Below are 21562 nucleotides of genomic sequence, written 5' to 3'. Positions count from 1 at the left end.
TGTATCCCTCGTTCCTTTTCTCATGATCGAGGGCCCGCTCCAACTCAATGCGGATGACAGTAATGTCCTTTAAATGGGTCGCCACTCCCTCATCGTCCTCGGTCCGACTCAGTGCTGCATCAGTCCGGACACCGGTTATTTCCAACCAGGGCCCTCGAGGAATCAGACTACAGCTTCGTAATCATGACTACTCAAATCGAAGCTCGAGCCTGCATTTGAACCTTCAGTTCACCACAAGCATTCCTGACTCGGCCGACTTCACTCCTAAGGTACCCCTGAGCCTTCGCCTTTTTCTAAAAAAGCAAAAGCCTAACCTCAAAGGTTGAAAAGGCAAAACGCTTACCACAAAAAGGCACATGCCTCATTAAAAGGCTCCTATAATATGAGCTCCGATACATCACGAATCGCCAGTGCACCGAATCTACCCCTCCTTCTCCTCATTAAGGAGCCCAAGGGACTCACCCTCATCCAGGCCCCCCTGAAGTCTAGCCCCTTGATGAAGCGGCTCAAACCTGAGCCTATCAAGTCTTACGGAGGGAAAACCTGATAAGAAAGGGAAGATCCGAGTTGCGAAAGAATCATGCCAAGACTCACCGCGAAAAATTTTTGGCGGACCTCCAAGAAGGCCGAGCACACTCCTGGTGGCCCAACTTTTTTTTTTTTGGCCCGAAAGAACCTACCCCAGCTGGGGCGTAATCACTCGAAAGAACCACTTCTCTAGAGCCAAAGACTCCAGAAACAGCAAGCTCGGATGATGCGCTCTCCTCAGAAGCACGGGCCCATCTTGCCACATTAAAAACTCCCTCGCATTATGACCACATATCTCATTTATTGCCATCATCCCCTAGCTCGGAAGCCTATAACTCCTCCCCCTCTTCCTAGGGGACCTTCCGATGCCAACAACTCCTGTACAAACGCGACAGAGGAAGGAAGGCACGACTTCTGAATTCGCTATCGATGTAGGAAGAACCGGTAAAGCGCGGAGCGCCCCGCCTAAAGAGTATGGTTCCATTTTTCAAACAAGTAATGTATGTCCTAAAGGTATTGTTTCAGTGGTCAGCTCCCCAGTGGAGTGACTTGTCCATGCCTTGTCTCTACCGTCCTCTAAATAACAATCGCTAAGGGCATGATCCACCGACGCCATGGAGTCAGCAGATCCCCATGACCCCCGAGAAGGCGGAAGGAGCCTCACATCACATATGAGAAGAGCAGCAATGACTCAAAGCCGACCAAAGACACCAACCATTAGCACCACCTCCATTCTCGAGGTAATACTCAACCCCGGAAACCTCCGTTATAGCAAGACGGCGCTCCAAAGGGCTAACAATGCCTTTACCAAATTGGCACATAGCTTCAAAGGCCTCCGCCAAGGGAAACCAACTTGCAAAAAAATAGTCATTTTTTAACAAGTACCCGTATCAAATGAGCTCTGGTTGCTGTCTAGGATGGTCCGAGCACGGGCATGCCTCCGTTCAGAGACTGCCTTCAGGAAGTCATCGGCGTCCCTGGTTCGCAGGTCCTCGAGCAAATTTATTCTCAAGGATTTTTATGAGGCACGAAAACATTATCCACACCTCCACGCAAAGAGAGGGTCCCGATGACCCGAGGTTATTGGCCTTATTCGGGTCTAGTTCGAGAAACCACGAAGGACCTCGCACGAAGCCATTTTTATCGACCAAAGGTCGGGAAGAATATTCGCATCTGAGCTCAGTATCACAGACAACAAAACAAGATCGTGAATTGAAACATAAAGAAATATAGCAAGTATTGAAGGAAGGAATCAAGGAAATATCTTTGTATTTATAAAAATGTTCTCTTACAACGACCCTCGAGGGGTCCTTACATATGGTTACAAGAGCCCGCAGGGGGATCCTTATGTAAAAATGAAGAAGTTCCAAGGATATGTATATAACAAGAGCCTAAGAATCTAACCTATTCCCTAAATACGACATCTCCGCCATCATCCCCTCAGGCATATGACCTCAAAGATAATATATTCCAAATCCAATCCCCTCGGGTACCTCATCCTAATCCTCTTGGAATGGCATCTTCAAAAGGAAGGACATAGAAGAGGAATGAGGGAGAGAAGAGAACAATAATAAAGGAGAGGCTGGGTGAAAAATTTGGCTAGTACGAGCTCTGCCAGTACTACCATTTTGAAGACACTTCTTAAGAAGTTGCCTTGGCCCGGGAGGCAACATCCAGCAAATATTGTCGCCATACCCCCTAGGAATCCAAAAGGGATGTAATGCGCCAAACCGAGAGAGGAGGGTGAGCAGCGGTGTACAATCCAAGCCCCCTCTTGAGCAGCGGTGCATAATCCAAAGTATCTCCTAGGGTTGGAGGAAATCGGCCCTCTGCCTCATCGCCTCGAGCAAACGACGACTGCAACAACAGTAATAACAACAACAACAACAACAACAACAACGACAACAACAACAACAACAATAGCATCACAACGGCACAACTTTGCCCAACTGAAAAGGGATCGAGAGTTGGGTCAAGGCACATATGATGTAAGAACTTGGGGCCACAGGCCTCAAATATAATGAAATGGAAAAAACTAAAGATAGCAGGAAAGGAAGAAAAGATGGGTATCAACGGAAGTTTGAATGAGAAGTCGACCATAAGAAGCCCTATTTATAGGGGAGGGCAGAGTAACCGACGGTGCCATTAACGCCCTCGAAAAGTGTAACAGCAGGCACAATCAATGCATTCATGGAAGCTGAGTCGATAGCAGTAACACAACCCTGAAGAACGAAGCGCCGTGATATTTTGGATGATCCTGGAGAAGCGAAAAGGCGAAACGCCTCGACACTTGTAAAAGGGGGGCTGCACCATCAACATGCCATCGTTATGGGAGCCCGAGAATTGGGATGTCAAAATCATTTCTTATCACTTCCCTCTAAGAAATGCTGAGACTATCTGTGTGCGGTGAAATCTGGGAGGCCAATTTCTCCTTGACAAAATGCTTCGGAAGGTGACCCCGAAGGCCCGGGATCTTGAGCCAGTCGCTTCCCTCAATATCTCTCGACGCTCTACCAAAGATAGTGTCGACCCAAGTCCCGACGAACGCAAGAATCTCCCAAGGAATGCATCCGTGGTCGATCAGGTCTATTTGAGCAGCTCGACATCAGCCCATGCTTATGTCATAAAGCTAGCCGATTGTCCCATCCCATTTCCTTTTTTAGGCAACGTATCTTGTACTAAGTTTGGACTCCCCCCTCCTATAAATGGGGAGTCGCTAACACCCTGTACGAAGAGCTCCAACCATTCTACTCAAGTGCAATAATATCTCTCTCTCTCTCTCTTCTCTCTAACTCGCTTGTTTTTATTGGCTCGAGACCACTTTAGTATTCTATCATTTTCTTATTTGTTCTTCATTTATTGCCTGATATTGATCATAGAGAGCCTTGTATGATCATATCTTAACTATTATCCCATCCCCGACTATCCCCGACACCTCGAACTCGAGCCAGATATCTACCCCGATAACTCGAGATGGGGTCGGACATCGACCCCGAGTCCCCTTATCGACTAAATCCTACACTAGGGCAGCATGTTTCTCGGTTCGTTCATCTCCCCATTTTAGCCTGTATCCCCTTGGCATATAAGCCCAGACGGTAAGCCATTAGGTTTGGTTATTGCTCCGTTTCTAGCTCGTATTTTGCCATAAAATTCATATTCTTAGCATCAACTGCTCTAAACAACTAGCTTGAGAATAGATCACGTATTTTTAGAATCCCATTTACAAATTTAATTGTTGTTACCATTTTCACGGTAAACAAATACTTCCACAAGCCTTGATCAACAATAGAAATCATCATATAAAGCATGAACAATACGAAACTGAGTCACATTAGTCATAGTATAAGACTCATGGGCATGCTTGACACCAATGTATAGATACTCGTCACCATGCCTATACGTCGTACTCAACAACTAACACGTAGAAAATAAGACACGACTCCTAATCCCTCAAGCTGAGGTTAGACCAAACATTTACCTCGATGCCACGAACACAATTCATGACTCAACTACGGCTTTACCTCTTGTTTCCATCACCAATTATCTTGTATCTAGCCACAATTTACTTAATGATATCAATAAATGCTAAATGAATCAATTCTAATGCATGAAAATAGATTTTCCAATGATTTCCCCCAAAAGTCAAAAATTGACCCCGGGCCCACATGGTCAAAACCCGAGGTTCGAACCAAAACCCGATTACCCAATCACCCACGAACCCAAATATATAATTTATTTTGAAATCGAACCTCAAATCAAGGTCCAAATCCCCAAATATTGAAAAACCTAAGTTCTACCCAAAACACCCAATTTCCCCCATGAAAACCTTTGATTTTGAGTTAAAATCATGTGAAAAGATGTTAAAGATTAAAGAAAACGAGTTATAAATGACTTACAATCGATTTGGAAGAGTAGTTGTCTTTGAAAAATCGCCCAAAGGTGTTTAGGTTTTGAAAAGGTTTGAAAAATGCAGAAATTTTCGACTAAGTTATAAATTAGCAGGTTGTAGATGTCACAATTGCGACCAGGGTTCGCAATTGCGAACCCTTAAGAAACCTACTATCTTCGCATTTGCGAAGAATAAGTCGCATTTGCGATCAAGGCCTGCCCAGGCCATCTTCGCAGTTGCGATACAACTTCGCATTCGCGATGCGAAGCCTGCAGGCCTGCAGGCCTGCAACACACAAGCAATTTCCTAAGTCCAATTTCACTCCGCGACTTATCTAAAACTCACCTGAGCCCTCGGGGCTCCAAACCAAACATGCACGCAAGTCCAAAAACATCATACGGACTTGCTCGTGTGATCAAATCATCATAATAACATCAATAACTATGAATTTAGCATCAAAATCAAAGAAAAATCTCATGAACTCTTAAGTTCCATTTTTATCAACCGATGGTCCGATTCACGTCATATCAAGTCCGTTTCTTACCAAATTTTACTGGCTCAACTTAAATCCCATATAAGACCTATACCGGGCTCCAGAACCAAAATACGGGCCCGATACCATCAAATTCAAACATATTTAAATTTCTAAAAACTCTTATAATTTCAGTCATTTCTCGAACTTGGGACCTCGGAATTCAATTCCAGGCATACGCCCAAGTCCCATATTTTCCTATGGACCCTCTGGGACCATCAAATCACAGGTCCAGGTCCGTTTACCCAAAATGTTGACTGAAATTAACTTAAATTCATTTTAAAAGAAAAATTTACCATTTTTCACAAGTTTTCACATAATGGCTTTTCGGATACACGTCCGTACTGCGCATGTAAATTGAGGTGAGACAAAAGGGAAGTTTTAAGGCCTCGGGACACAAAATTTATTTTTTAAACATTCTCAACCTCTAAAATAACCGTTCATCCTCGAACGGATATAGAAAAGAAGTACCTGAGTCGGAGAAAAGATAGGGATATCGGCTCCGCATATTGGATTCGAAATCCCAGGTTGCTGCCTCAACAGACTGACCTCTCCAGTGAACACGAATATAAGGGAAACTCTTCAATCTCAACTGACGAACCTGCCGGTCTAGGATAGCTACCGGGTCCTCCTCATAGGACAAGTCCTTGTCCAACTGGACAGTGCTGAAATTTATCACGTGGGATGGATCGCCGTGATACTTCCGAAGCATGGACGTATGAAACACTGGATGCACGGCTGATAAGCTCGGTGGAAATAAAAGTCTGTAAGCCACCTCTCCCATTCGATCAAGAATCTCAAAAGGACCAATGAACCTAGGGCTAAGCTTGCCCCTATTCCCAAATCTCATCACGCCCTTCATCGGCGACGCCCGAAGTAACACCCGCTAGCCGACCATGAATGCCACATCATGAAACTTATGGTTGGCATAACTCTTTTGCCTGGAGAGAGCTGTACGAAACCTATCTTGAATAATCCTGACCTTGTCCAAGGCATCCTATACTAGATTTGTACCCAACAATTGAGCCTTTCCCGGCTCAAACCATCCAACCGGCGACCGACACCGCCTACCATATAAAGCCTGATAATGAGCCATATGGATACTCGACTAGTAGCTATTGTTGTAGGAAAACTTCGATAAAGGCAAGAACTGATCCCACAAGCCTCCAAAGTCAATGACACAAGCTTAGAGCATATCCTCCAAAATTTGAACAGTACGCTCGGACCGCCCGTCCGTCTCAGGATGAAATGTTGTGCTCAACTCGACCCATTTGCCCAACTCACGTTGAACTGCTCTCTAGAAAGGTGAGGTAAACTGCATACCTCGGTTCGAAATGATAGACACAGGCACACCATGGAGACGAACAACCTCCCGGATATAGATCTCAGCTAACGTCTCGGAAGAATAGGAGACTGCCACAGGAATGAAATGTGCTGACTTTGTCAGCCTATCAACAATAACACACACTGCATCGAACTTACTCTGAGTCCGTGGGAGTCCAACAATGAAGTCCATAGTGATATGCTCCCACTTCCACTCAGGAATCTCAATCTTCTGGAACAAACCACTAGGTCTCTGATGCTAGTACTTTACTTGCTGACAATTCAAACACCGAGCCACATATGCAATAATATCCTTCTTCATCCTCCTCCATTAATAATGTTACCGCAAATCCTGATACATCTTAGCGGAGCCCGGATGAATAGAGTACCGGGAGCTATGGGCCTCCTCTAAAATTAACTCTCGAAGCGCATCCACATTAGGCACACTAACTCGACCCTGCAGCCCCAAAACTCCATCATCTCCTAATGTAACCTGCTTGGCACCACCGTTCTGCACCTTGTCCCTAAGGACATACAAATGACGATCATCATACTGTCGATCTCGGATACACTCCAATAAAGAAGAATGAGCGACTGTGCAAGCTAACACCTGGCTGGGCTCAGAAACATCCAACCTCACGAACTGATTGGACAAAGCCGGAACATCCAAAGCAAGCGGTCTCTCACTGACCAGAATATATGCAAGACTGCCACTACTGGCTGACTTCCTACTCAAAGCATCGGCCACCACATTGGCCTTTCCCAGATGATATAAGATGGTGATATCATAGTCCTTTAATAGCTCTAACCACCTTCTCTGCCTCCAATTTAGCTCTTTCTGGTTGAACAAGTATTGCAAACTCTTGTCATCAGTGAACACCTCACATGACACCCCATAAATAGTGACTCCAAATCTTCAACGCGTGAATAATGGTTGCTAACTCCAAATCATGGACTGGATAGTTCTTCTCATGAATCTTCAACTGTCGCGAAGCATAAGCTATGACCTTGCCATCCTGCATCAACACCGCATCAAGTCCAATACGAGATGCGTCACAATAAACTATATATGGCCCTAAACCTGTGGGAAACACCAACACCGACGCCGTAGTCAAAGCTGTCTTGAGCTTCTGAAAGCTCACCTCACACTCGTCCGACCACCTGAAATGGGCATCCTTCTGGGCCAACCTGGTCATCGGGGCTGCAATAGATGAAAACCCCTCCACAAACCGATGGTAATAACTTGCCAAAACCCAAGAAACTCCGGATATGTGCAGCTGACGCGGGTCTAGGCCAACTCTTCACTGCCTCTATCTTCTTCGGATCTACCTGAATACCCTCTGCTGAAACTACGTGACCTAGGAATGCAACTAAACTCAACCATAACTCACACTTCAAAAACTTAGCATACAACTAACTATCTCTCAAAGTCTAAAGAACCACTCTCAGATGCTGGTCATGCTCCTCCCGGCGGCGAAAGTATATCAAAATATCATCAATGAAGACTATCACGAACGAATCCAAGTAAGGCTAGAACACACGGTTCATCAAATCCATAAAAGCTGCTGGGGCATTTGTTAACCTGAATGACATTACCAAGAACTCATAATACCCGTACCGAGTGCGGAAAGCTGTCTTAGGGACATCAGATGCCCTAATCCTCAACTGATGGTAGCTAGATCTCAAGTTAATCTTCGAAAATACCTTGGCACCCTGAAGATGATCAAACAAATCATCAATCCTCGGCAATGGATAGTTATTCTTGGTTGTAACCTTGTTCAATTGCCGATAATCTATACACATCCTCATCGATCCGTCCTTCTTCTTAACAAACAACACCGACGCACCCCAAGGCGAGACACTAGGTCTAATAAAGCCTTTATCAAGTAAGTCTTGCAACTTCTCCTTTAATTCTTTCAACTCAGGCGGGGCCATACGATATGGCAGAATAGAAATAGGTTGAGTGTCCGGAGCCAAATTGATACGGAAGTCAATATCCCTGTCGGGTGACATACCCGGCAGGTCTGAAGGAAATACCTCAGGAAACTCACGAGCTACAGGCACAAAACCCATAGAAGGAACCTCATCACTAGAGTCACGAACATATGCCAAATAGGCCAAACACCCATTCTCGACCATATTGCGAGCCTTCATATATGAGATAACCCTACGGGTAGAATGACCAGGAGTCCCCCTCTACTCTAAATGGGGCAACCCCGGCAAGGCTAAGGTCACAGTCTTGGCATGACAGTCCAAGATAGCATGGTAAGGTGATAACCAGTCAATCCCTAGTATGACATCAAAATCAACTATGTCCAACAGTAACAAATCTACTCGAGTCTCAAAACCCCAAATCACAACTACACATGAATGATGGACACGATCTACCACAATAGAATCACCCACTAGGGTAGACACATATATAGGAGCACTCAAAGAATCACTAGGCATGACCAGAGACGGTGCAAAATAAGATGACGCATAGCAGTATGTAGATCCTGGATCAAATAGAACTGAAGCATATCTACTACAAACCAGAACAATACCTATGATAACTGCATCGGAAGCCTTAGCCTCAGGCCTGGCTGGAAGAGCATAAGATCGGGGCTGGGCCCTACCACTCTGAACTATATCTCTAGGACGACCTCCTGCTAGCTAGCCTCCAGTTCTAGCAGCCTGACCTCCACCTCTAATACCACTACCTCCACCTCTAGCACCTCTACCTCCACCCCTAGCTAGCTGGGTGGGCGGTGGAACACTCGGTGCTTGAACCATGGCACGGGAACCCTGATGCTGAGAGCTGCTTGGTGCTCGAGGGAAAGATTTAGCAATATGCCCCATATCACCACAAGCATAACAAGCCCTCAGCTACTGAGACTACTGACCCTCACGAACCGAATAACAACTTGGAAAACTTTGGAGCAGAGGTGCACTAATAGGAGCTTGCGGTGCACTGTAGGGCAACTGATTAGAACACTACATACGAGAACCACGACCAATTGGAGCACCGTGAGAAGTGTGAAGTGCTGTATGAAATGGCTTGGGAGGATGGCCCCTACCAAAATAATCCCTGCCTCCAGATGAGGCACCACTGAGCCTACCCGAATGACGAGGCCTCTTGTAAGACCCCTGACCACTTTCCTTTCGTGGGAATACAATTCGAGATGAATAATTTCAAGAAACGTATTTTCTTCCTAGAAATACATTCAGACCCTGTGACAGCACCATCTCAAATCTCCAGGCCACATTGGTCGCATCCTGAAAAGAAATCTCGCTCCCCATCTCCTTAGCCATTTGCAATCGAATCGGCTGAACGAGTCCCTCAACGAACCTCGTCACCCTCTCTCTTTGTGGGGAGTATAAGAGGATCATGACGGGCCAAATTAATAAACCTTGTCTCCTACTGAGTAACAGTTATAGAACCCTTCTGGAGATGCTCAAACTGCCTCCGATAGTTCCCCCTCTAAGTGATGGGAAGAAACTTCTCCAGAAATAGTTGAGAAAACCGATCCCAAGTCAAAGTTGGTGACCTAACTAGTCTAGCCAAAGAATAATCTCTCCACCAAGTCTTGGTGGATCCAGACAAACGAAAAGCAGCAAAGTCGACCCCATTGGTCTCCACTATCCCCATGTTCCTAAGAACCTCATGACATCTGTCTAAATAATCCTGGGGATCCTCAGAAGATGCACCGCTGAAAGTGGTAGTGAAGAGCTTGGTAAAGATGTCCAATCTCCACAAGGCATCAACAGGCATAGCTGCTCCATCACCGGTCTGAGCTACCACACCCGGCTGAACTTCTCCAACTGGCTGAGCTGCTGGAGTCTGAAACTGCGGAGCCATTTGCTCCGGAGTGCGGGTAGCAGGAGTCTATGCCCTCCCCCGACCTAAGAGATGGCTGGTGCCACCATAAGTAAGCCTGCCTGGTTTACACTCTCCATAAGGCCCACTAGACAAACCAGAGCATCTTGGAGTACTAGGGTAGCAATGAACGCCTCTAGGACCTGAGCTGGGCCCACAAGAAATGCCTGGGTCGGAACCTCATCACCAAACTCAACCTAAGGCTCCGCCACTGGTGCTGCTACCTTGGGATGAGCTCTGCCCCTACCTCGGCCTCTAGCATGGCTTCGGCCTCACCCTCTGCCCCTCGTGGGAGCTGCTGTTGGGGGCTCGAGCTGCTGATCTGTGGATGAGGAAGCACGTGTTCTCGCCATCTGCAAAAGAACAGAGTAGCAATTCAATTAGCATTAAGAAACCAAACCCATGACACGAAAGAATAGATGTGAAGTTTTTCCTAACTCTGTAGCCTCTAAGAGATAAATATAGACATCTCCGTACTGATCCCTCAGACTCTACTAAGCTTGTCCGTGAATTGTGAGACCTAAGTAACCTAGAGCTCTGATACCAACTTGTTACGACCATTTTCCACCCTCGGGGGTCGTGATGGCGCCTACTAATGAAAGTTAGGCAAACCGATTATTCCAATTACTTAACCCTTTTCATATATTTTAATCCTTTAACAATGGTGAACAAACATCATAAAAACAACATAATTAATTAAGCGGAAGAAACGACATGTAACCGTTTAATATTAATACCAATACAATTCCATAAACTAGAAAGCTACACAAATCTGGTGTCACAATTTCAGAGACGGTCTAAGAGTACTACAAATAAGGGTTCGAAAAGTAAATACAAGTTGTTTCAGAAATACATAGAAGAAACCGTATAGAAAGGTAGAAGGAGACGTCAAAGCCTGCGTTGCCTGCAAGACTACCTCGGATCACCTGAATGGAATGAAGACAACACCCTCACTGCGGTCCAAATGCTGCAGCACTGAGATCTACACAAAGTGCAGAGTGTAGTATCAGCACAACCGACCCCATGTGCTGGTAAGTGCCTAGCCTAACCTCGGCGAGGTAGTGACAACGCTAGGACCAGACTACCAAATAAACCTGTACAGTTAAATCATATACAACGGAAAATAAAGGCAGAAATGTACAGTTAAGAATAGGACTGGGGAAGCATGCTGCGGGGAACATCAAGTAATAACAGAAGAACAACAGATAATTATAAGGAACACCAAAGTTTAATTATCAACAAGAATCATAAATAAAAGACAAGTGCACGACATCACCCTTCATGCTTTTACTCTCGTCCTCACCATCAAATCAATAAAATTGGCATGGCATCACCCTTCGTGCTTTTACCTCACATAATCATGGCACATAATGTTCCTTCGTGCATTATCACTCATATATGGCACAGAATGGTACATCGTGCGACACGACATCACCCTTCATGCTTTTACCTCACAATATCGGCAAAGCATCACCCTTCATGCATTAACACTCTCTAAGAAAACATACACGGCACCACCCTTCGTGCTTTACACTTTTCCTCACCCAATCAAAAATCACAAAGCAATTTGGGCAAGGGAAATCAATAATATTTCAATAAAATACCTGCATGGAAACAATAGCATAACAACAATATCCCGGCAAGGGAAACAATATCATGAAAAAGTAACGTCCTGTCAAGGGAGATAATATCAAAAGCAATAACATCCCGGTAAGGGATACAATAATATAAACCTTTTCTCTTTACCACAATTTCTTCACAACTCATTTCTCAACTTGAGCCAACACTCTACAATGATCAATTACCAATAATACTTCCACAAGCCTTGTTCAACAATAGAAATCATCATATAAAGCATGAACAATACGAAACAGAGTCACATTAGTCATATTATACGACTCACGGGCATGCTTGACACCAACGTATAGATACTCGTCACCATGCCTATACGTCATACTTAACAACTAACATGTAGCAAATAAGACACGACTCCTAATCCCTCATACTAAGGTTAGACCAAACACTTGCCTGGATGCCACGAACACAATTCAAGCCTCAACTACCGCTTTACCTCTTGTTTCCACCACCAATTTGCTTGTATCTAGCCACGATTTATTTAATGATATCAATAAATGCTAAATGAATCAATTCTAATGCATGAAAATAGATTTTCCAATGATTTCCCCAAAAAGTCAAAAATCGACCCCGGGCCCACTTGGTCAAAACCCAAGGTTCGAACCAAATTCCGATTACCCAATCACCCACGAACCCAAATATATAAGTTATTTTGAAATCGGACCTCAAATCGTGGTCCAAATCCCCAAAATTGTAAAAACCTAAGTTCTACCCAAAATACCCAATTTCCTCCATGAAAACCTTTGATTTTGAGTTGAAAGAGTGACAAGATAAAAGAAAACGAGTTAGAAATGACTTACAATCGATTTGGAAGAGTAGTTGTCTTTGAAAAATCGCCCAAAGGTGATTAGGTTTTGAAAAGGTTTGAAAAATGCAGAAATTTTCGGCCAAGTTATGAATTAGCAGGTTGCAAATGTCGCAATTGCGACCAGGGTTCTCAATTGTGAACTCTTAAGAAACCTGCTATCTTCGCATTTGTGATGAATAAGTCGCATTTGCGACTCTGGCCCATTTTGCATTTGCGATGAAATGGTCGCATTTGCAATCAAGGCCTGCCCAGGCCATTTTCACATTTGCTATACAACTTCGCATTTGCGATTGCGAAGCCCGCATGCCTGCAACACACCAGCAATTTCCTAATTCCAATTTCACCCCGCGGCCTATCCAAAACTCACTCGAGCCCTCGGGGATCCAAACTAAACATGCACGCAAGTCCAAAAATATCATACGAACTTGTTCGTGCGATCAAATCATCAAAATAACATCAATAACTATGAATTTAGCATCAAAATCAAAGAAAACTCTCATGAACTCTTAAGTTCCATTTTTATCATCCGATGGTCCAATTCACGTCATATCAATTCCTTTTCTTACCAAATTTAACAGGCTCAACTTAAGTCCCATATAAGACTTGTACCGGGCTCCGAAACCAAAATATGGACCCGATACCATCAAATTCAAACATATTTAAATTTTTGAAAACTCTTATAATTTCAGTTAAACAATTTTCTTCAAAAATTTATGTCTCGGGCTTGGGACCTTGGAATTAAATTCCGGGCATACGCCCAAGTCCCATATTTTCCTACGGACCCTCCGGGACCGTCGAATCATGGGTAGGAGTCTGTTCACCCAAAATATTGACTGAGGTCAATTTAAATTCATTTTAAAAGAAGAATTTACATTTTTCACAGATTTTTACATAATGGATTTCCGGATACATGCTCGGAATGTGCACACAAATCAAGGTGAGATAAAAGGGAGGTTTTAAGGCCTCAAGACACATAATTTATTTCTAAAACAACTGATGACCTTTTGGGTCATCACAAGTTCTTCAATAGTCGACTTTGTTGCTTCCAACTCTTCGGGGGCAATGGAGATTCAGGGAGCGAGGATATCTTCTTCTTCATCCTCGGGAGTATGTTTGTCTCCCGGCCTCTCCAAGGTAGTGTGTATAGAATCTAATGCTTCCCAGTGGACCGCGAACATTTCTTTTGCCACATGCTGTTATCCATATACTGTTTTTATACTGTCCTTCGTTAGAAACTTCATCATCTGATGTCGAGTTGACGGTACTGCCCTCATATTGTATATCCATGGCCTCCTAAGCAATGCGTTGAACCTCATGTCACCGTTGATGAAATGTAATTTGGCATCCTGAACTACCTCGAGCACGTTGACCGGGAGGGTGATCTCCCCTTTCGTAGCTTCGCCGACCATATTGAAACCGTTGAGGATTGGGGAGGTAGGTATAATCTGATTGAGTAATCCGAGCTGTTGTACCACCTTCTACCTAATTACATTGGCCGAGCTACCTTGATCCACGAGTACACATTTAATTTGAATGTTATTCAAGAGAAAAGAAATTACTAGTGCATCGTTATGTGGTCGAGTCGAGGTCTCAAAATCTTCCTCACTAAATTCAAGGATGTCTTTGGGCATGTAGCCCCGAATTGACCCTTCCTTTGTGGCGGAGACTTTTACTCATTTGATCACAGGTCCCTAGGGGATATCGGTCCCCCCAATGATCATATGAACGATGTGCTGAGATTTTCCCGCTCCGTCTATCCTGTCTGCCTCTTTTTCTTCCTAGGCGGGATTCTCTTGTTAACCTTTTTGGCGTGTATTTCCGTTAATATAGGTACTGACGCCAACGTGTTGGGCATTGTGTGAGACAGTACCCATCGGGGTCGGTTCTGGTGCGTCCTATGGGTTTCGTGTGGTATACCAATATCTGGAACAGCTACGCCATTCTGTCCATGGTTCTCAAGACCATTGTTTTCATATGCATTCATTGAGTTATACATTTTGACCTGAAATCAAAGATTCTTGGACAGGAAAAAGTGTGAAAGATAACTTGCGTTATATAGTAAACCAGCAAGTAAACAATCACTATTATTTTTAGCCCCATGGTGGGTGTCAAACTATTTACCATGAAAATGGTAATTGTCATGCCCCATTTTTCCTCGCGGAGTCCGGGTTCTGACATTCATTGGGAACAACTTGTTTCTTTTTGGAAATTGGGTATTAGAAGAGTCGCCACCTAACGGATTATGGTGTGTTAGGGCACCTAGAGTGATTAACTCATGGACTAGTTTGCATTACCAGAGATTAGGGTAAGGGATCGAAATAACCTTGAGGGGAAGGTGTTAGGCACCCCTCGCGGTCAACAACGGTGGGTCCCGGCCGAACTTAAACTATGTGAATTAGTCCTTTTACATGTAAAAAATTCCAACACATATTCGAAAATAAAAGCAAGTTTTCACATTCTAAACACATGTACGATCCAGATAAGGGAAACAAGGGAGAGTTTGAACAACTTACCTATATATACGTAAAGAAAAGGAAGTTTATTTAAAACACATATGAATTGGGAAAGAGGGGTCCTAGGTTAGTTAGCCTACAGGATCATACCCATGTAATGCTCGGTAATCACTCCTCAATGAGGGGCTACACGTGACATTAGCGTGCAGTCATCATATCCTTACTACCCAATTCCCTTCCCCTTGGTCATAGCCTAAAACGTTCTAGCAACCTTAAAATGTATCCTATGCGTGCACTACCCGTCCCTTCCTTGTGGCCCTGAAGATATTTAGGACCTCTAATTTAGGTAGTTCTAGACCATCCTAAGGTACCTAAAGAAGAAAAGTCTAGGCGACAACCAAAACAATTAGGACTAAACTTAAAGAGATAACAATTAAAAGGCTCACGTTTTACCTCCACAAACAGAGCAAGCAAGTGCACGTCTTAAACACAATTTCAGGTATTTAAGAGAAGCCCTAGAACAGGATATCTAGGTGAGCAAAGAATATGTAATATTGATTTAAAACCAAAGTGTAAAAGAATTTAATCCGTTTGCCTACTGATTTTAACCTGTTCAATATGAGCAGTCACAAATAACAAGGCGTAGTTTTACAGTTTGAAGAATCTTAGTCGCCCTACAGGCTTGCCTAGATGTATAATAGTGATTTCCTATGAGCATGGTATCTAATCATTGATCAGGAATGCAGTAAAACAGTAAACGATTTTAATCGGATAATTAAAATCCTATAGGCATGATTTCTAGTGATATTACTTAACACAACGCTGAAGAGATGAGCGAGTTAGTTAATTAAACTGACTCAGAATCTACAAGTGTGAGTTAAACTGATTTTTAGGCCTAACTAAAACTGATTTTAGATCCTATAGGCGTGATTTCTACAATTAAGCTGATTTTAGACCCTATAGGCATGACTTCTAATTATGTAAAAGTAAAGCAAACAGAATTTATTCGAACCAAAGCAAATCCTATAGGCATATTATCTAACAAACACATTTGAACCAAATGAACCCCTATAGGCATGTCATCTAACAAAAAACACATTTGAGTTAAAATGGACCCTATAGGAATGTTATCTACCCAACTTTACCCACAGTATCAACTACCCTCCCTTTCACTAGTCACCCCAATATTTGTTTACAATAATTATTACAGACTAATGATTGAATAAAAATTCCATAAATTGAATAGAAGTTAAGTTATAGGGAGCCTGAAGCAGGCCCAAAGCAATCCTGGTGTACCAAGCCTTCACTGGTCTAAAATGTCCAAAGTTCCATAGCCCAATTCATGTCTAGGTGTGTCAGAGTTCCCTAAGGAGCTCAAGGATCCCGGTCAGTGCTCACACCCAGACTTTCCTCAAATAAATATTGATTATATGCAGTGTGGAAGTGCCAGCCCTGATATGCCAGAGTTCAGAGAGATCTCAGAGAACTCTAAGCAGTACACATACTAGAGGGGTAGAACTTAATAACCTAAGAGTAAGTGAGAGTGCTTGAAAGCGTTTTGGTAAACAATAGCAAGAGGGCCTTAGGAGTGAAAAGATTTTCTGAAACCAGTACTAGTATGGGTGGTAAAACAGTTTGGGAAGAATCATCAAGAGCATTTTTGAAATCAGAGTGCAAGTCACAGAACACACAGTTTCAAAAATATTTTAGGGAAAACAGGTTCCACACATGGAGAGAGAGGGGTTGGGGACACATAGAATACAACCTAGTGTATAAGCAAACATGTACACAAATTTCTCAAGAGGATGTGGAATTGATAAGTTAGTTACAAAGATTACAACAAAGACATGCCGAGAACACATAAGTCTTAGACACAAAATTAGAGAACTTTATAGGGCTATGCCTTAACATGATCTCATTAGTAAAATAAAGTAGGTAAGACTCAAATGTACAAAGTAGGCAAGTACTTCATGAAGCATTCAAAGTTTAGAAATACTAATCACACATAAAACAAGCAGGATGTAGACATGTTGGGCGAGACAATAAACAAACAATGTAGCTTGGACTTACTAGTGAACAAATAAGACTCATGCAATTAACTAAAAACAGGATTGGACATGCTAAATAGTAAACAGATCCTTGTGGGAAAATAAACTAGTCAGAACTGACTTCAACATGCTAAGTGATACTGTTTACCATGAAAATGGTAACAACAATTAAATTTGTAAATGGGATTCTAAAAATACGTGATCTATTTTTATGCTAGTTGTTTAGAGCAGTTGATGCTATGAATATGAAGTTTATGGCAAAATACGAGCTAGGAACGAAGTGATAACCAAGCCTAAAGGCTTACTGTCCGGGCTTGTTTACCAAGGGGATACAGGCTAAAATGGGCAGTTGAATGAATCGAGGGACCTGCTGCCCAAGTGTAGGATTAGTCGATGAGGGGCCTCAGGGTCGATGTCCGGCCCGATCTCAAGTCCTCGGGGTCGATATTTGGCTCACGTTCGAGGTGTCAGGAGTAGTCGGGGATGGGATAACAGTTAAGATATGATCATACAAGGCTCTCTATAATCAATATCAGGCAGTAAATGAAGAACAAATAAGCAAACGATAAAATACTAAAATGGTCTCGAGCCGCTAAGAACAAGCGAGTTAGAGAGAAGAGAGAGAGATATATTATTGCACTTGAGTAGAATGGTTGGATCTCTATTTACAGGGTGTTAGCGACTCTCCTTTTATAGGAGGGGGGATCCCAAACTTACTACAAGATATGTTGCGTGATAAAAGAAATGGGATGGGACAACCGGCTAGCTATATGACGTATGCGTGGGCCGATGTCGAGCTGCTCAGATGGACCTGATCGACCCCGGATGCATTCCTCGAGAGATTCTTGCATTCGATTGGACTTCGGTCGGCATTATCCTTGGTAGGGCATCGATAGATCTTGAAGGAAGTGACTGGCTTGAGATCCCAGGCCTCCGGGGTCACCCTCCGAAGCATTTTGTCAAGGAAAGATCGGCCTCCTAGATTTCACCGCACACAGATAGACTCTGCTTTTCTTAGAGGGAAATGATAAGAAATGATTGTGACATCCCACTTCTTGGGCTCCCATAATAACGACATGCTGATGGTGCAGCCCCTCTTTTACAAGTGCCGAGGCGTTTCGCCTTTCCGCTTCTCCAGGATCATCTGAAATGTCGCGACTCTTCGTTGCCGTCAGTTACTCTGCCTTCCCCCTATAAATGGGGCTTCTTGTGGTCGGCATCTCATTCAAACTTCCCTTTATACCCATCTTTTCCTCCTTTCCTGCTATCTTTAGTTTTTGCCATCTCATTATATTTGAGGCTTGTGGCCTCAAGATCTTACATCACATGTTTGGCCCAACTCTCGATCCCTTTTCGGTTATGCGAAGTTGTGCCACTGTGAGGCCATTGTCGTTGTTGTTGTTGTTGCTGTTGTTGTTATTATTGTTGTTGCAGTCGCCGCTGGTTTAGGGCAATGAAGTAGAGGGCTGATTTCCTCCGACCCCGAGAGATACTTTGGATTATGCATTGCTGCTCAAGAGGGGGCTCGAATTATACACCGCTGCTCACCCTCCTCTCTCAGCTTGGCATGTTACACCCCTTTTGGATTCCTAGGGGGTATGGTGACAATCTTTGCTGCTTGTTGCCTCCGGGGTCGAGGCAACGTCTCAAGAAATGGCTTCAAAATAGTAGTATTAGCGGAGCTCGTACTAACCAAATTTTTCACCCAGCCACTTCTTGTCTTCTTTCGGCCTCTCCTTCATTATCTTGCTCTTCTCCCCCACCTTCCTCTTCTATATCCTTCTTTTTGAAGATGCCATTCCGGGAGGATTAGGATGACGGTCCCGAGGGGATTGGATTTGGAAGATATTGTCTTTGAGGTCATACGCCTAAGGAGATGATGACGGAGATGCCACAATTAGGGAAATAGACTAGATTCTTAGGCTCTTGTTGTATGCATATCCTTGAAAATTCTTCATTTTTCCGTAAGGATCCCCTGCGGGCTTCTGTAACCATATGTAAGGACCCCCCGAGGGTCGTTGTAAGCGAACATTTTTATAAATACAGAGATATTTCCTTGATTCCTTCCTTCGATACTTGCTGTATTTCTTTATGTTTTAATGAACAATTTTGTTTTGTTGTCTGTGATACTGACCTCGGATGCGAATATTCTTCCCCGGCTTCGATTGATAAAAATGACTTCACACGAGGTCCTTTGTGGTTTTTCGAACTGGACCCGAATAAGGCCAATAACCTCGGGCCACCAGGACCCTATCTTTGCATTGAGGTGTGGATAATGTTTTCAGGCCTCACAATAATCCTTGAGAAGAAATTTGCTCGAGGACCTGCGGACCAGGGACGCCAATGTCTTCCTGAAGGCGGTCTCTGAACGGATGCCTGCCCGTGCTCGAACCATCCTGGACAGCACCCGAATCTCATTTCGTATGAGTGCTTGTTAAAAAGATGCCTATTTCTTTGCAAGAAGGTTTACCTTAGCAGAGGCCTTTGAATCCATGTGCCAATTTGGTGAAGGCGTTGTTAGCCCTCTAGAGCACCTTCTTTCTATGACGAAGGTTTTCGGGGTTGAGTATTACCTCGAGACTGGAGGTGGTGCTGATGGTTGGTGTCTTAGGTCGGCTTTGAGTCGTTGTTGCTCTTCCCATATGTGACGTGAGGCTACCTCCGCCTTCCCGGGGGTCATCGGGGTATGCTGACTCCATGGCACCGGTAGATCATGCCCTTAACGGCTGTTATTTGGAGGACGGTGGAGATCGGGCATGGACAAGTCACTTCTCTCAGGAACTGACCGCTGGAACAATACCTTTGGACTTGCATTACTTGTTTGAAAAATGGAACAATACTCTTTAGGTGGCGCGCTCCGCGCTTTGCCGGTTCTGCCTATGGCGATAGCGAATTCAGCAGCCGTGCCTTCCTTCCGCTGTCGCGTTTGTACGGGCATTGTTGGCATCAGACGGTTCTTCAAGGACGAGGCTGTGCCCCCTCCGGAGAGGGGGAGGAGTTATAGTCTTCCAAGCTGGGGGATAATGGCAATAAATGAGATATGCGCTCATAATGCAATAGAGCTTTTAATGGATCAAGATTTGTCCGTGCTTCTGAGTAGAGCGCATCATCCGAGCCTGCTATTTCTAGAGTCTTTGGCTCTGGAGAAGTGGTCCTTTCGAGCGATTACGCCTCGGTCGGGGTTGGTTCTTCCGGGCCAAAACAAGTGTGGGCCAACAGGAGTGTGCTCGGCCTTCGTGGAGGTCCGCCGACTTTATTTCGTGGTGAGTCTTGGCATGATTCTTTTGCAACTCAGATCTTCCCTTTCTTATCAGGTTTTCCCTCCGTAAGACTTTGATAGGCTCAGGTTTGAGCCGCTTCATCAAGGGGCTAGACTTCAGGGGGCCCTGGATGAGGGTGCGTCCCTTGGGCTCCTTAACGAGGAGAAGAAGGGGTTGAGTCGGTGCACTGGTGATTCGGGATGTATCAGAGCTCGTATTCCAGGAGCCTTTTAATAAGGCAGGTGCCTTTTTGTGGTAAGCGTTTCACCTCTTCAACATTTGAGGTTAGGCTTTTGCTTTTTTTAGAAAAAGACGAAGGCTCAGGGGTACCTTAGGAGTGAAGCCGGCCGAGTCAAGAATGCTTGTGGTGAATTGAAGGTTCAAATGCAGGCTCGAGCTTAGATTTGAGTGGTCATGATTGCGAAGCTGTAGTCTAATTGCTCGAGGGCCCTAGTTGGAAATAACTGGTGTCCGAATTGATGTAGCACTGAGTCGGACCGAGGACGATGAGGTAGTGGCAACCCATTTAAAGGACGTTGCTGTCATTTGAGCTGAGTTGGAGCAGGCCCTCGATCGTGAGAAAAGGAACGAGGGATACATTCGTCGTAGACTTCGGGAGAGGTGCTTGAAGAGACCCGCGCCAGGGGTTCCATCCTCCTGGAAAGGTTTGCTTGAGAGAAGGCGGTCGAGCGTGATGCTCGGTTGCTTTCTTGCCGATGCCATAGAGAGCAAGGTTGGGGCTAGTAGGCCGTAACCTTTTGGGGTGGAGCATAGATTTTGCCATCTTGTATTTGCTGTTTGCAGAGAATGTTTGTAGATGGAGAGCGCGCCTTTCGCGCATATATAAAATAAGAGAAAACTCAAAGTTTTATCTCATTTGTACCTTTTTCCGTGTTGCCTTTGACCAGGTGGGCTGGTTTCAGTATTTGGCGGGAATCTCATAGGTTCGGAGCTAATTAGGCAGACCCGGTGGCTTGCGACTTTTGTCGTAAGTAGGTGTTGGGGCCTCTGTGCTTTGCCCAACTGTTTAGGCTCAATCTTTGAGCTCAGCCTTGACTCGAGCTTAGCGGACCTCTGGTCTCCTATGCCTACATGAGCGGATGATAATCGATTTTATTTCTCGCCCTCGGGCGTTTGTTGTTTCCACTATTTTAGGTTTAGTCTCTAAGTTGCATTGAGACTCGAGCTTTAATTGACCCTCAAGTTTTTTCGTGCCTGCATGGGCGG

This window comes from Nicotiana tabacum, chromosome 6 (genome assembly GCF_000715075.1).
Source record: "Nicotiana tabacum cultivar K326 chromosome 6, ASM71507v2, whole genome shotgun sequence".
In the NCBI taxonomy this organism is placed as follows: domain Eukaryota; kingdom Viridiplantae; phylum Streptophyta; class Magnoliopsida; order Solanales; family Solanaceae; genus Nicotiana; species Nicotiana tabacum.
This window is presented reverse-complemented; position numbering follows the sequence as displayed.